This window comes from Mustela nivalis (assembly GCF_964662115.1).
Source record: "Mustela nivalis genome assembly, chromosome: 14".
Lineage (NCBI taxonomy): Eukaryota > Metazoa > Chordata > Mammalia > Carnivora > Mustelidae > Mustela > Mustela nivalis.
Window position 1 is genome coordinate 30,312,353 of NC_139033.1, and position 16,388 is coordinate 30,328,740.

Genomic DNA, 16,388 nt, shown 5'->3' on the forward strand with positions numbered 1-16,388 from the left:
AATTATGCATTGTATAAATATTGCTTAAAATTGACAACTTATAAAAGATCGGGTAAGTCAAAAGATTCCTATTTATGATGGGTAGTTAAAACTGGAGGAGTGGTGTTAGTTACTTCTTATAAAAAGGTCAAAGCCAAAGCACCCAGTTCATATATTTATTCCCATTATACATTCAGGTAAATTCAAGGACCACAGAATAGTTTCTTCAGTCACACATTCTAACTTGTAACTTAATCTCCGTCTGAGTTCTTTCTTCCACTGCATCTTCATACTTTTCATATTTTATACTCTGAGTTTCAATTTTGGGAATTTCACATTGCTATTCCAGAGTGGATGTTGAGCCAGATATCTAGCATCCTGATAAGTATATCAACCCAAATCTACTTTACTCATATTATACTTAACGTCCCAAGATACCCTACCAAGAATTGAGCAAGCAGATTTTAGCCCTTCAAATCAATCATTCTCAGATATTATGGTTTTAAAAGGAAAGGAACATCCAGCAGTCTTCTTTTATTTCTTTGTTTAATTAAGGGCTTATATTTTTAGATCATCCTAGGGTTCAAAGCAAATAGAGGGTAAGATACAGAGAGTGTATATACAACCTCTGTCCCAATGCATGCATAGCCTTCTCCATTAACATCACTCATGAGAGGGGTACATTTTTTACAATTAATAAATCTAAATTGACTTATAATCATTCAAAGTTTTAGTTTACATTAAGGTTCACTTTTGGTGTTGTACATTCCATGGTTTTAAAGAGATGTATACTGACATATATCCACCAATATATTACTATACATAGTAGTTTCACTGACTGAAAAAGCCTCTGTGTTCCTCCTTTTTATTCCCCCATTTTACTGGTCCCTGACAATTTGTGATCATTTTCCTGTCCATAGTTTTGCCTTTTCCAGAATGTCTTATAGTGGGAATCATAAAATGTGCAATGTTGTTAGGTTGACTTTTTTCACTTTTGAAATTCTTCCGTAACTTCCCATGGGTTGATGGTTCATTTATTTTTGCTAGATTTTGCTATTTTGCTATTTTGCAAAATATTATTCCATTGTATGATGTACCACTGTTTATCCATTTACCTACTGAAGAGTATCTTGGTTGCTTCCAAGTTTTGGCAATTATGAATAAAGATGCTATAAATATCTATGTGCATGGGGTGCCTGGGTGGCTCAGTGGGTTAAAGCCTCTGCCTTCAGCTCAGGTCATGATCCCAGGGTCCTTGGATCAAGCCCCACATCAGGGGTCTCTGCTCAGCAGGAAGCCTGCTGCCCTCTTTCTCTCTCTGCCTGTATCTCTGCCTAATTGTGATCTCTGTCAAATAAATTAAAAAATCTTTTAAAAAATAAATTAAAAAATCTTTTACAAAATATCTCTATATGCACATTTTCAGATCCTTTGGGTCAATACCAAAGAATTTGATTGCAGGGTCACAGTGTAAGAATATGTCTAGTTTTGTAAGAAAGTGTCAACCGTCTTCTAAAGTGGCTATATAGTTTTGCCTGTGGTCCCATTCCAGTGGGTGTGGAATTGTATCTTATAGTTTTAATTTCCATTTTTCTGGATGACAATTCATGTGAAGCATCTTTTAATGTTTATTTACCATCTGAATATTTCCTTTGGTGAGGTCTATTTTTTAGTCCAGTTGTTTGTTTTCATATTGTTGGATTTTAAGAGTTCTTTGTCCTTAGATATCCTTTGGATAACAGTCCTTAGATGAATCTTTTAACAAATGTTCTCCCAGTCTGTGAATTTTCTCATTCTCTTCACATTGCCTTTTAGATAGCAGAAGGTTTTAGTTTAAATGAAGTCCAGCTTATAAATTATTTAATTTAAGGATTGTGCCTTTGGTGTTGTATCTAAAATGTTATCACTATACCCAAGGTCATTTAAATTTTCTTCTATGTTCTTCTAGGACTTTTATAGTTTTGCCTTCTTCATATAAGTTTGTGGTCCATATTGGGTTAATTTTTGTGAAAAGTGTAAAGTCTGTGTCTAGATTCATCCTTTGAAATAAGATGTCCAGTTGTTCCAGCACCATTTGCTGAAAAGACTCTTTTGTCCATTGTATTGTCTTTGTTCCTTTTCTTAAAGATCAGTTAGCTAGATTTATTTGGGTCCATTTATGGGCTTTTTATTCTGTTACAATGATCTTTTTGTCTATTCCTTTGCTATATGACACTGTTTTGATTATGGTAGCTTTATAGTTAAGTCGTGAGAGTGTTAGCCTTCTGATTTGGTGGTTTTCCCTTGCTATTGTTTTGAGTATTGTGGATTTTATACTCTGTATAAAAATGTTATAATCGTTGATATCCACAGAAATAATTTTCTAGGATTTTGAATGTAATTGCGTTGAATGTACAGATCAAGTTGGGAATAAATGACATTTTGATAATATTGAGTTTTCCTACCCATGAACATGGAATATCTCTTCATTTATTGATTTCATTCATTAGAGATGTGTAGTTTTCTTGATATAGTTCTTATATATATATATGTTTCACTCATTGTATTCCCCTGTATTTCAAATATTTTGGATGCTAATGTAAATGGCATTATGTTTTATTTCAAATTTTGTTTGTTCCTTGCTGATATATAGAAAAAAAGTGATTGAACTTTGTATATTAACTTTGTATCCTGCAAACTTGCTATACTTGCTTATTATCACCAGACATTTTTTTGGTCCATTCTTTCAGATTTTCCATGTAGGTGATCAAGTCATCTGCACACAAAGAAATTTTCTTTCTTCTCAATCTGCTTCTCTTATATTTCTTTTTCTTATTGCTTTAGCTAGAACTTCCCAGTATGACTTTGAAAAAAACTGATCAGAGTGAACATCCTTGCCTTGTTTCTGATCTTAGTAGGAAAGCTTGGAGTTTCTCACTACTAAGTATAGTATTAACTGTAGGATTCCTGTAGATATTCCTTCTCAAGTTGGTTAAGTTTTCCTCTATCCTTAGCTTGACTGGTTTTGTCAAATGCCTTTTGTTGCATCTATTTATATGCTCATGTAATTTTTCTTTCTTATCCTCTTGACGCTATGGAATAATTGATTTTTAAATGTTGAACCAGTCTCGCATACCTGAGATAAATTCTACTTGGTTGCAGTATAAAATTGTTATTTTTTTTTTGAAGGAAGAAAGTGATTTTTTTTTGAAGGAAGAAATTAATTTTTTAAGAAATTAATTTTTTGAAGGAAGAAAATAATTTTTGAAGTAAGAAAGTAATATTTTTTAAATTATTTATTTCATACATTACTGAATTTTGTTGGCTATTTTGTTGAAGATTTTTACATCTATGCTCATGAGATATTTTGCTCTGTACTTTTCTTCTAATGTTTGTGTCTGATTTTCATATGAGGGTAATGCTGGCTTCATAGAATTAATTAGGAAGTATTTTCTTTGCTTCTATCCTCTGAAAAAGATTGTAAGGGACTGATATTTCCACCTTAAATATTTGGTGGAATTTACAGTGAGCCCATCTGGGCTTTCTGTTTAGAGGGTTATTAATTATTGCTTCAATTTTTTCAATAATTATATACCTCTTCAGATTGCCCATTTGTTCTTATGTGGGTTTTGGCAGATTGTGACTATCAAGGAATTGTATTTTATTTAAGTGCTCTCATTTGTGGACATAGAGTTGTTCATAATGTTATTTTATTGTTCTTCTAATGTCCATAGGATCAGTAGTGATGTCTCCACTCTTATGATATTAGTGATTTGTACCTCCTCTCTCTCTCATTCTTTTTTTTTTTTTTTTTAGTCAACCTGGATACTTAATAGTTTTACTGATCTTTTTTAGAACCAGCTTTTGTTTCCATTCATTTTTCTCCATTGATTTACTGTTTTCAATTTCATTGATTTCTATTCTATTTACTTTCTTAACTTGGATTTTTATTTTCTAGTTTCCTAAGGTGTAAATTTAGTTGATTGATTTTAGATCTTTCTTCTTTTCTAGTGTAAAATTGTAATGGTATAAACATCCCTGCTTTCACTGCAACCCACAAATTTTCATAAGTTTTGTAATTATTTTTATTTAGTTCAAAGTATTTTCAAATTTCACTTGAGATTTCTTCTTTATGTGTTATTTAGCAATGTATTTAATCTCCACATATTTGGAGATTTCCTACTTATCTTCTGTTATTTTTAGTTTAATTGCAGGCTAAGAGCACACAATGTATATGGTTTCTATTTTTTCAAATTTGTTAAGATGTATTTTATGGTCCAGAATGCAGTCTATCTTGGTGAAATTTCCATGTGAATGGAAGAAGGTCCATTTTCTTGTTGGATAAAGTCTATTGATGTCTATTACATCCAGTTCACTGATGTTGTTGTGGAGATCAACTATGTCCTTATTAATTTTCTGCCTACTAGATCTGTCCATTTCTGATAGAGAGCTATTGAATTCTTTGGCTAATATGGTGGATTCATTTATTTCAGTTCAGAATCTTAGTTTTTGACTCACATAGTTTGACACTTAAGTTAGAAAAATAAGTTTTGACTTTACCTTCACTAGTTACTTCTTCAGTGTTCTTCATTACTTCTTCAGTGTTCTTCCTTTTCACATATAGACCTGAATTTCTGGTACTCTCTAAAGAAATATTTTAAATTTCTTACAAGGAAGTTGTACTGACAACAAATTCCCTCAGTTATTGTTAGTCTCAGTCCCTGTAGCGCTCTCACTTTTGGAAGATAATTTCACCGATTAAAGAATTCTAGGATTTGTTTAACTGTTATCATTTTAAATATTTCACCTCATGCTCTTCTTGTTTGCATCTTTTCTGAGGAGAAAGCAAATGTAATTCTTTGTTTCTCTCTACATAAGATGTCTAACTTTGGTTTCCTTTAGGATTTCTTTTTTTATCTTTGCTATTCTGTAATTTGAAAATGTTATGCATGGTATACTGGATTGTTGTTGTTTTTTAATATAAGTTTTGTTTTTTCTTTGTCATTTTGGTTTTCTCTGAGCTTCCTGGATTTTATTTGATGTCTAACATTAAATTTGGTGAAAATTCTGTCTTTATTGTTTCCAATGTTGGTGTTGTTTGCCTTCTGGTATTTCTATTATATATGTGATGGCATAAGTGATACCTTAGCTGTCCCATAGTCCCTGGATATTCTTCTTGTTTATTTTTTCAGTCTTTGTTTTCTTTGCTTTCCATTTCCTAGAATTCTATTGATATATCCTTTAGCTCAGAATTTTTTTTCTCAGTTTTGTCCAGTCTCTTAATGTGCCCATTAGAAGCATTTTTTATTTCTGCAGTAGTGTTTGTTTATTTTTTTAATACCTAGCATTTCTTTTTTGCTCTTTCTTAGGATTTCCACCTACTTGCCTTGTCCTTCTGTTCTTGCATGGTGTCTATCCATCAGAGCTCTTAGTATAGTAATCACAGTTGTTTTAAATTCTTGGTCTTCTAATTCCAACACCACTGCCATGTCTGTTTCTGAGGTGTGCTCTGTCTCTCTAAATTATTATTTTTTTTCCCTTTCAATATTCCTTTTGAGGGGGGTGTAAATCAGGCATGGTGTACTTAGTAAAAGATATTGCTGTAAATAGGCCTTTAGTTGTATTGTAGTCATGTTAGGTTTTGGGGAGGGGAAGTATTCTATAATCCTTAGATAGATCTCAATCTTTTAGTGAGGCTGTGCCATGGCACTGTAATCTTCATTTTTCCCAGTCACCCCCTCTCCTACTTATATGGAAAAGAATGGGTAGTCTTTGGTATTTTTGTCTACTTTGAAGGCTAGAGCCAATTGAACTCAGTATTTAGCTTTTCCTAGGTGAATTAGGCTCTGACAACCACCTAGCTCTGGCTAACTAGATTACCCTAAGGACAGGTCTTTCTAAGAAAAATAGTAACTTTTGGGGGCATCTGGGTGGCTCAGTTGGTTAAATTACAGCATTTGGCTCAAGTCATGATCTTGGAGTTCTCAAGTCCTTCTTCAGGCTTCCAGCTCAGCAGGGAGTCTGCTTCTCCTTCTGACTCTCCCCGCTTTTGTGCTGTCTCTCAAATAAATAAACAAAAACAAACAAACAAAAACCCCAAAGTTCCTTTTCTCCTCCCAATGCTGGAAGCAGGAGAGGATATTTTAAATGATACCTGGTTGAGCTCCTACAGGTAAATCTCACAGTATTGTGGGAGATCCCTTGGACATGGTTCTTCTAGAATATTTAACTTTCAGATTTGTCCATACTGAACCTCCAGGAATTTGTCAGTTATAGTTGAGGTTTTCTTGCCCTGGTGCTGGTTCTTGTGGAAGTTTTTGCTTGTGAACCTCTAGAAGATCCAGTAAGCCATGACTCTGAACTTTTTCTTCTGTCTCCAGTCTTATGGACAGCAATCTACCCTTGTCCTCTTCTCTCTTATGTAAAGATGACTGGTTGATTTTTTAGTCTGTTTAGCTTTGTATGTATTATTAGGTAGGAGTAGTAACTTTCAAGCTCCTTAGATGAACTGGAAACTCAACCTTGATATCTTTTAAAATATTTTGTGTTCTGACTCATGATAACTATGTTTTGATTAAACTTATACAAGGCAGGCTAATTATAGTAAATTTAGTAAATTTTAAGTAGTGGGAGTATGGTCCCAGTAATTTGTTCTCACTCCTAAGCATTGATTTGCTTAATGCATTCTCAGTGCCTTACTGGAAATGCTGGCAGTTTCATTCCATTATTATTATTATTATATCCTTTAAAAATTATAATATTTTACTGAGAATCATACATATAACTCTCAGTTCACTTGATTTAATTGTATATTTTCTGTATACTCATTGGTTGTTCAAATCTCACCAGAGTCTCATTTTAAAACATTCTTAACCCTCACTCTCCTTATTCCCCTTTTCCCCTTACCACTTCACAACTCCTTACTCTCATCCTGCCCAGACGACCACTAATCTACTTTGGATATCTATAGATTTTCCTATTCTGAACATATATATACATGGAACCATACAGTATGTGATTTATGATTGGCTTCTTTCACTTAATATTATGTTGTCAAGGTTTATATATGTTGTAGCATGTATCAGTATTCCATTTCTTTTTATTGCCAAATAAAATTCCTTTGTCTGGATATACTACCTTTTAACCCATTCATCAGTTGATGGCATTTAGATTGTTTTCTCTTTGGGGCCATTATGGATAATGCTCTTACAAACATCTCTGTAGGAATTTTATGTGAACGTATGTTTTTATACACCGGAGGTAAACAACTAGTCATTATTAGATCACAGGAACACTCTATGATAAAATTTTAAGAAACTGTTAGATTATTCTTCAAGGTGACTACATCATTTTATATTCCCTCCAGCAGTGTATGAGGGTTCCAGTATCTCCACATCCTCAACACTTGTTAATATGGTTTTAATTATAATCATTTCAATGTATCTGAAGTGGTATCTCATCATGGTTTTAATTTTTATGTATCTCTCAGTGAAGATATTGAGATTTTTTTCATGTTATTATTTGTCAATTGTATGTCTTCATAGGAGAACTGTGTTTTTAGTTCTTTTTCCCACTTGTCCACAAATAATGCTTTTCAATTGCATTGTCTATCTTTTATTATTGAATTATAAATCTTTTATTTTAAATACAAGTCCCTTGAAACATAGATTATTTGCAGACATTTCCCAAATTTTATGCATTTTTTTATGTTTTTGATGATGTTCTTCAAAGCATATATTTTTAATTTTGAACAATTCCAATATATTTATTTTTTCATTGCTATGACTTTTATACCATATCTAAGAAAACTTTGCCTAAGCCAGTTACAGGGATTTATTCCAACATTTTCTCCTGAGATATATATAGTTTTAATTCTTACATTTATGCCTATAATTTTGAACTTGTGTATGTATGTGGTTTGAAGTATGGTTGCTACTTCATTATTTTCTATATGAGTAGATAGTTATACCACTACCATTTATTGAAAAGATGATTCTTTCCATCATTTCGTGTTCTAAACATCCTTGTTCAAAATTAATTGACAGTAAATATAAGGGCATATTTGGAGGTGCTCAAACTATATTGATCCTTATGTTTACCTATGTGCCATTATCATACTGTCTTAATAATTTATTAAGTATATTTATGCATGTGTGTGTCTGTTTTTATTTAAAAAATGATTTTTACTATGTAAGTTTTGAAATTAGGAAGTGTAGTCTTTGAATTTTTTTCTTTTTCAAAATTGTGACTGTTCTCAATCCTTGTATTTCCATATGAAGTTTAGGGTCAGCTTGTCAATTTCTGCATAAAATCGACCTCGTATTTTGTTATGTATTGCAGTTAATCTGTAGATCTATATGGGGAGTATTTCTATATTAACAATATAAGTCTTGCAATCTATGATCATGGGGTGACTTTCCATTTATTTAGATCTTTTATTTCTTTCAACTATATTTTTATTTTCAGTCAATAAAATTTCACTTTAAAGTTATTCTTAAATACTCAATTTTTAAAAAATCCTTTTATAAATCCTTAAATTTCATTTATCAATTATTTCTATTAGAAAAATTTTGTGTGTGTGTATTATACATTGCAACTTTGGTGCATTGATTAGCTCTATTAATTTTTTAGGGAATTAATATTTTCTATAAAAAAGACTATGTAATCTTCAAAAAGAAATATGTTTATTTTTTTATTTTTATTATTTTTTAAGATTTTATTTACTTGTCAGAGAGAGAGAGTGGAAGCACAAGCAGCAGGCAAAGAGATAAGCAGGCTCCCCGCTAAGCAGAAAGCTCAATGAAGGACTCAATCCCAGGCCCCTGGGATCATGACCTGAGTTGAAAGCAGAAGCTTTATGGACTGAGCCACCCAGATGTTCCTAGAGATATGCTTAATTGTCTTTCTCAGTCCAATTAACTTTTGTTTCATTCTCTTGCATTTTTGCCCAGATTACAACCTCTAGTGCAGTGTTGAACATAAGTGGGGAAACTAAACATCCTTGTCTTTTTCCTGATCTTAAGGAGAAAGCTTTCCAGTTATTTGCCATTCAGTATAATGTAAGCTGTGAACTTTTCACAGATGTCCATTATCAGTTTGAGGAAGTTATTGCTTAGAACTAGGTTGTTGAGCGTTTTACCATGAAGGCATGTTAGATTTTTGTCCATTGTTTTCTACATCTATTGAAATGATTACGTTATCCCATTCTCACAAAGCCATCTGACAACTACAAACGAATGAGAGCTCATTTTACCATTTTTTTTTTAAATCTTACATTTGTTCTGCCTTTATTTTGGGTGGCATAAGTACTTTTTTAATAATGAGACAGATTTTATTGCATGCAACAGAAATATCTTTAAGTGATATATTGAACAATTGAAAGGTACCAGACACATACTAAAATAAAAGTTTGCATTTATGTTGTGATTATAACCATTCTTATATTACATACAGTGTATATCTGTATGTATTTGTGTTTAAAAATGGTTGTTACTTAACCAATGAGTAGTTATACTTGCTTGTTTTTCCATAGCAGTCAGATTAAATAAAGCAAACCACTGAATATGGTATGATTTTGGTTTCTCTCAGTATTTTCTTTTCAAAATACTCCATTCTACTTGTTATATTGTACTTATGAAATTTCTTTTAATTTCATATCTTTTTGTGAATTTTAAAGCTGTTTAGAGTTTTATAGGCCTATCATTCAAAAAAACTAAACAAAACAAAAAACCCAAAAAAAACAAAAACCCCTCACTGGACAATAAAGCATATGATATCAATGCACAAATGTCTCACTAGTCAAATATGGCTTTAAAAATGATTTCAAGATCATTCTCTTCTATCAAATGTTTTCAATATATAGTCTGTCCAAATTCCACATGAAGCTGTAGGTATGAAAAGTATTACATTGGGACAAGGACATTCCAATTAGACCACTACTAATTTCACCTTGCTATTAGTTGACATGGATAGTGATATCATCGAAACACCTAGCACCGATGTTAGTGGAAAATTGGCAATATGTTATGTAGTTCCACAATCGATGTTCAAATCACTATGAGAGTCCAGCTATGACTTTTAGAAGCTTGATTAAATGTGTCACTTCACTCAACGAAAGGGAAGATGGAAAATAGAGTAGGTGAAGTAATGTTTTGGAGAAACAGAATTTGTGAGTGGATACCATCAGTTCCTTCTTACCCCTTCCAAGAGGATTTGACTGACATTCAACCTCGTTCATTAAATCAAAACTTATATCTATCTTTGGATAAATCCTAGTGATCCACAGGACTATTAGAATGTCTGCTACTGCTGGGACATGGAACAAGGGATTATGAAAGAGCTGAAAGAAAATAACCCCATTTCACATGGCAAGGATAATACAATTTTTCTTTTTAAGTGTGTCCTGCTCAAAATGGTTGAAAATTAGTTATCTTGGCCCAAATGAGAACTATGTGTTGGAGAGGAGATGCCAAGATGAGGAGCAATCATGACCACTGTGGGAGAGGACAGGAAGCTTACCAATGGTAGTCAACTGAGAAAACATCTTTTTCTTTTTTCCCCAACCACAGCCTCAGCACAGTAAGCCCAGAAAAGAGAAAGGGACTAAAATAGCAACCCTCTGGTCCCCAGCCCACTGGAGAACCAGGTGTAATCTGTACCAAAGGGAAAGGGGGACTTTATTTATTTTTTAAACTTTATTTTATTTTTTCAGTATTCCAAGATTCATTGTTTATACATCATGCCCAGTGCTCCATGCAACACTTGCCCTCCCTAATACCCATCACCAGGCTCACCCAACTCCCCACCTCCCTCTTCTCCAAAACCCTCAGGTTTATTTCTTAGAGTCCAGTGTCTCATGGTTCATCTCCCCCTCTGATTTCCCCCAACTCCCCTCTTCTCTCCTTCTCCCAATGTCCGTGTTATTCCTTATGATCCACAAGTAAGTGAAGTCATATGATAATTGACTCTCTCTGCTTGACTTATTTCACTCTGCATAATCTCCTCCAGTCCCGTCCATGTTGATACAAAAGTTGGGTATTTATCCTTTCTGATGGAGGCATCATACTCCATTGTATATATGGACCATATCTTCTTTATCCATTCGTCTGTTCAAGGGCATCTTGGCTCAGAAAGGGGAATTTTAAATTGAATTTGATATTGAGGAATTCATCTGACTATGTTTTGATAAATTGAGAACATTAAAGAAAAAACTGTAGAAGCAGATGGAACTTAAAGATATGGTTATTCTTCTAGATATCGTAATTGTAAGTGATAATACAGAGCAAGCCCAGTAGAAAATACTGTGTAAATACTGCATTTATCTGTTATAACAATGATGATATTTATTTCTCTTATTTACATGCAGTGTAAAGAAGAAAAATCTAACATGTTTTTAGGCAAAATAAAGTCATTTTATATAAAAACAAGAACATTTGTCAGGTATTGTATATAAGCTCTGTTGATAGAATAATTGGATGAATGCTACATGGACAAAGCAAATAGATCTTATTTGCAAATACTTAGCCTTCTATATTTGTAAATTGTTTTGGTTCTGCTTGATTTCAGGTGAACTTTAAAATGTGAAATCAATTCTAGGGTTAGAAAACTTCAGTGAACGGAAAATATATTATTCCTTTCTCCCAGCTGACTCTTAGTCACCTACTTCTGCCTATATCCCTCTTGTTTCTATGATGCAGTTATGAGGGAGAAGTTCATAGGTTCATGTGGGGAGAAAGCAATGTGAAGCCTTGAATAACAGATTAAAATATAATCCTGGTGAATATATAATAATCTTGTTATTGGTGATCACATAAAAGACATCGTAAAAATTCCCTGCCAGGGGTGCCTGGGTGGCTCAGTAGGTTAAAGCCTCTGCCTTCGGCTCAGGTCATGATCCCAGGGTCCTGAGATTGAGCCCGGCATCAGGCTCTCTGCTCAGCAGGGAGCCTGCTTCCTCCTCTCTCTCTGCCTGCCTCTCTGCCTTTGATCTCTGTCTGTCAAATAAATAAATAAAATCTTAAAAAAAAAATCCCTGCCAAAACATATTCTTAGATAATATTTAATAAATTCTATATATAAGATAATCAGGAAATTATTTTGTGAATCAGGTTAAATGATGATAGGTACATTTTTGATATATTTACTTCGAATATTTCCATATGCACTTTATTTTTATTTTTATTTTTTTTAAAGGTTTTATTTATTTGACAGACAGAGATCACAAGTAGGCAGAGAGGCATTCAGAGAGAGGAGGAAGCAGGCTGAGCCGAGAGCCCGATGTGGGGCTTGATCCCAGGACTCTGGAATCATGACCTGAGCCGAAGGCAGAGGCTTTAACCCACTGAGCCACCCAGGCGCCCTTGCACTTTATTTTTTTGTAAGAATGACCTGCATCTGCTATTAGATCAATGTTTTTTAAAATAAAAATAATAATATGTGTTTTGTTCAAAACAAAGCTTTACGTTATCTAGGTAAGTATAACAAGTATTGCATGTATGCTATTTCCAGTTTTCTATACTTTCATGTTTCAGTATAGTCAAATCTTAGCTTTTATCAGAAACTTTCTCCAATTCTCCTGAGATCTTCATCAGAATGTGTTCTCATTCTGATACATTTTTTTTCTTTCTTTAGAATGAATAACTTAAACTAATGAGAAATGATATTACTGGGAAGATCAGTGAATAGGAAATACAAAGACTTGATTTATTTCCCTTATATGAGCTTACTTACATAACTTGACTGAGTTAATAGGTGTGTAGGGATGAGAGGCAAGTTCAGAGTATGTGTCTCTAAAAGGTAATACCTAAATTATGTTTCACCAGGGTTATATAATTCATGACAATTATGAAATTCAAACCCTAAGAGGTTTTTAATTCTAGTCTTTGGCTAGATAGATCCATTCTTGCTCCAGAAATATATCATGTGAAGCTCTTTAAGGATGGAGTTTAAAGGAACTTTGAGTTACAAAGTGGAGGTTGTTAACTGGAACAATTGAAGATGCCAGGTTCAGAGAAGCAAGTGACTACAAAAAGAAAAGAAAAAAAGAAAAGAGAGAGAAACAGGCTCCAAATCATAGGGAGCAAAGAGAATGAAGATCAAATTCATTTCCAGCCATAGACAGTGTCCAAAATAATGGGTTCAGAGAAATAATACCAAGAAAACAAGTCATAATTAAGGAGGAAAGGACAATATCTGAAATTTGAAATCTTGAGCAGTTCCTAGGTAGAATATTAGCATTTGGAGGGGGTGCCTGGGTGGCTCAGTTGGTTAAGTGTCCAGTTCTTGATTTCAGCTCAGATCATGATCTCAGGATTGTTGAGATTGAGCCCCACATTAGGGAGTCTGCTTGAGATTCTCTATCCCTCTCTGCCAAAATGAATTTTAATAATTGAACTATATAGGAGTTAGTTGCTATAGTATAGATAAAATACACAATATGTGAGCAAATATGTATTAATATTAAACCCTCCCAAAGTGCAATAATTTTGAATGTAAGTATTTTTAATTTATCATCTCAATTCCACATAGATTTGTAACATTTTTATTTGATAGAGGAAGAAGTTATTAAATTCATTGTTATTTTTTCATTTGGCTTCACTGCCAAATTGATTTGAATAATTTTTAGTTAAGACTTGTAGTTGGTTTGCAGAAATGCTGAAGTCACTTTACTCCAAAATGACTATCTTGATATATTTTACATATAGAAAACCGACATCTAGAGAATTTGTTGTAGAGAATTTGTGTTTTTTATTACTAAGTAACAAACTTGTTGAAGCATCAAAACTAAGTAATTTTTGTCTTTTCTAATTGCCCTTTACATACAGTATTTACTTCATAAGTCCACCCTTACCTTTAGTATAATAAGCTATAGTTAGAATAATTTAGTATTATACACTTTAGTATAATATGCAGAAGGCATAACTGAAATAAAATAATTTCACCTGGATGGCAGATCTTATTTGGTCCTTAATTTTCTTAACATAAATTAGTTTATAAGGTTTAGCAGAAAGCATAACAAGCGTCTTTTTGGGTGGTTGTTATGCTTTCTGCTCCTCCTCTGCCTGGGAGGAACAGAACTTGGTGGGATTGTTAAATATGGTACTGACATTCTGAAGGTTGGACTGACTAAAAGACTAAGTTGTCAATATGGGAAGGAAGATGAGGTTAAAGGAAAGAAATTTTTCATCTATTACTTTTTTTTAATTGTTCTTTTAAGTTAATAACAATTACTAAAAATGTCATATTTTAAAACAACAAAGATTTTTCTCTGTTCAATTTGTAGATTCATCACAATTAAGTTTTTTAAAACATAATTGCAAATATTTAGAGAATTTAACTTTAGGGAAAATGAAATCTTAGAGAACAGGAAACTCATGGGTTCAAGAAAGGAAATATGGGAAAAGGAAATAGGAAGTTGACGTAAATACACCTTTACACTCAGCACATATGATCACGTAGCAATTGGTGTTGCTTGGCCTTTTCCACAATTTAGTGCCCACAAAATCAAAAGTTTAAGAAGTTACTAAGATTTAATCAATCATGTTAATGGTACTGTTCAATAATCTAGATGTAGTATGTTTTCTTCCCCAAAATTGAAGGCACAAATGTCTAATGATGAAGTCTTCCTTGACGAATAGTTTGTCTTTGTCAAAATTCAATGGCAGAATTCCACTGATATCCGTGTCTATGTGATCCATCTGCTGCATAAAAGCTGGCTGACTTAGTGGAAGTAGTCTAAGGGAATTCCAACATACGTAACTCTTTACAAGATTGAAGCTTTCACCCATGAATTTCAGTTGTGTTTTTTATTCTACTTAACTTTCCATTTAGTTAACCTAACTTGAAAATGCATTGAACATTTTAATGGAGATATATGTAAAGAATAAGCATGTCTCACACAGTCACTCACAAACACTGTTTTTTCCGCCAATCCTATGTAAATATCAGCATATGTTGAGCTTTTTTTTATATATTCAAGAAAATTGAGAACATTTATTTTGAATTTTATGTGATTTATTTTGTAACCAAAAAATCTCATTACTAATTATGGCTTTCCTTTAAGGTAGTCTGTAATAATTTGTTAGTCATAAATCAATTAAAAAGCTGCTGAGAATATAGTTTTAAGAAAGATGAACCAGGGACGCTTATGTGGCTCTGTTGGTAAAGCGCTCCCCTCGGTTTGGGCTCAGGTCATGGTCTCATGGGTTGTGAGATCAAGCCCCAAGCCCAGTGCAGTCTTTTGAAGATTCTCTCCCTCTTCCTCTGCTCCTCCCACTGCTCATGCTCTCTATCTCATTAATTAATTAATTAATTAATTAAAAAAGAAAAAAAGAAAGATGAACTGGATAAGGATTTGGGAAAAAAATGTAATATTTCAAAACCAAACTGGAAACAAAATTAGAGATGTTAGTGTCTGACACTCCTTGGAAGTGTGTGTGGCTTGGGCTGGAGTAAAAGAGAGGTTGTTCTTCTAGTTCCCAGAGAATAAACCTAGGAATTCAGAGAGGTATCACAGGGCAAGGACTTCTATTTAATTGAATAGGGTTAGCTGTATAATCTCTCTTGTCTAGGATTGGAAGAATAGAAACTATAATCCAGGTTGCTAAGGAAGACATTCCTAGGCCTATTGTATTGAGTCATGTGATTCTCTACTTATAAATTGTCCTTGGATAACACACTCCTCATAATGGAGATACTAGTACTCTTTCTTTTCAGAAATATCCAAGCATAAATAAGAACTTAAATAATTAAATGTCGCTGAAGGCAGTTAAATTCACTATTGCTATTTTGTTAAATTATTTCTACTAATGATCACTTACAGTTATTCTTTTGTATAGGTTTTATTTTTTTTAATTGTTACCTGTGTGATATCATTTTGTCAAATTGTATAAAATTTTCCAGTTATCAGAGGATTCAGGTTCAATAATTTTGAGATAATGCAAAATTAAAGTTATAAGAAAGACAATAATACAAGTAGCCCTGAGAATAGAATTGCATTAATTTGTGTTTTACTTTTTTCATAGAAAAACACTAATGAAAACTTTTAGATGAACTTCTTTTTGGATACCCACTTAGTTTGTTAGAAATTTTTTAATTTTAAGGTTTTTACACATAAGTGCCTGCTTACATAATTAGCAAGACTGTTATTACTAAAGTTAAATGCTATAACATTGTTGGGTCCCCCCAAATTGGGTACCCCAATAATGGGTCCGTGATTAAAGGAGCAAGACTGATACAAAGCGAATGTCAAGCAAAGCTTTATTTCACGCCAAGCATCAGGAATCATACTGATCATACCGACCCTCAGACCGGTCGGGGCCGCCCCCCCAGGGAGGACGACCCCTCTCTGCTTCCCAGACTAACTTTTATAGAGCAAAGGCCATGTGGTTGGGCCTGGGGAAACTCCACAGTGATGCTAGGCTACAAATTGA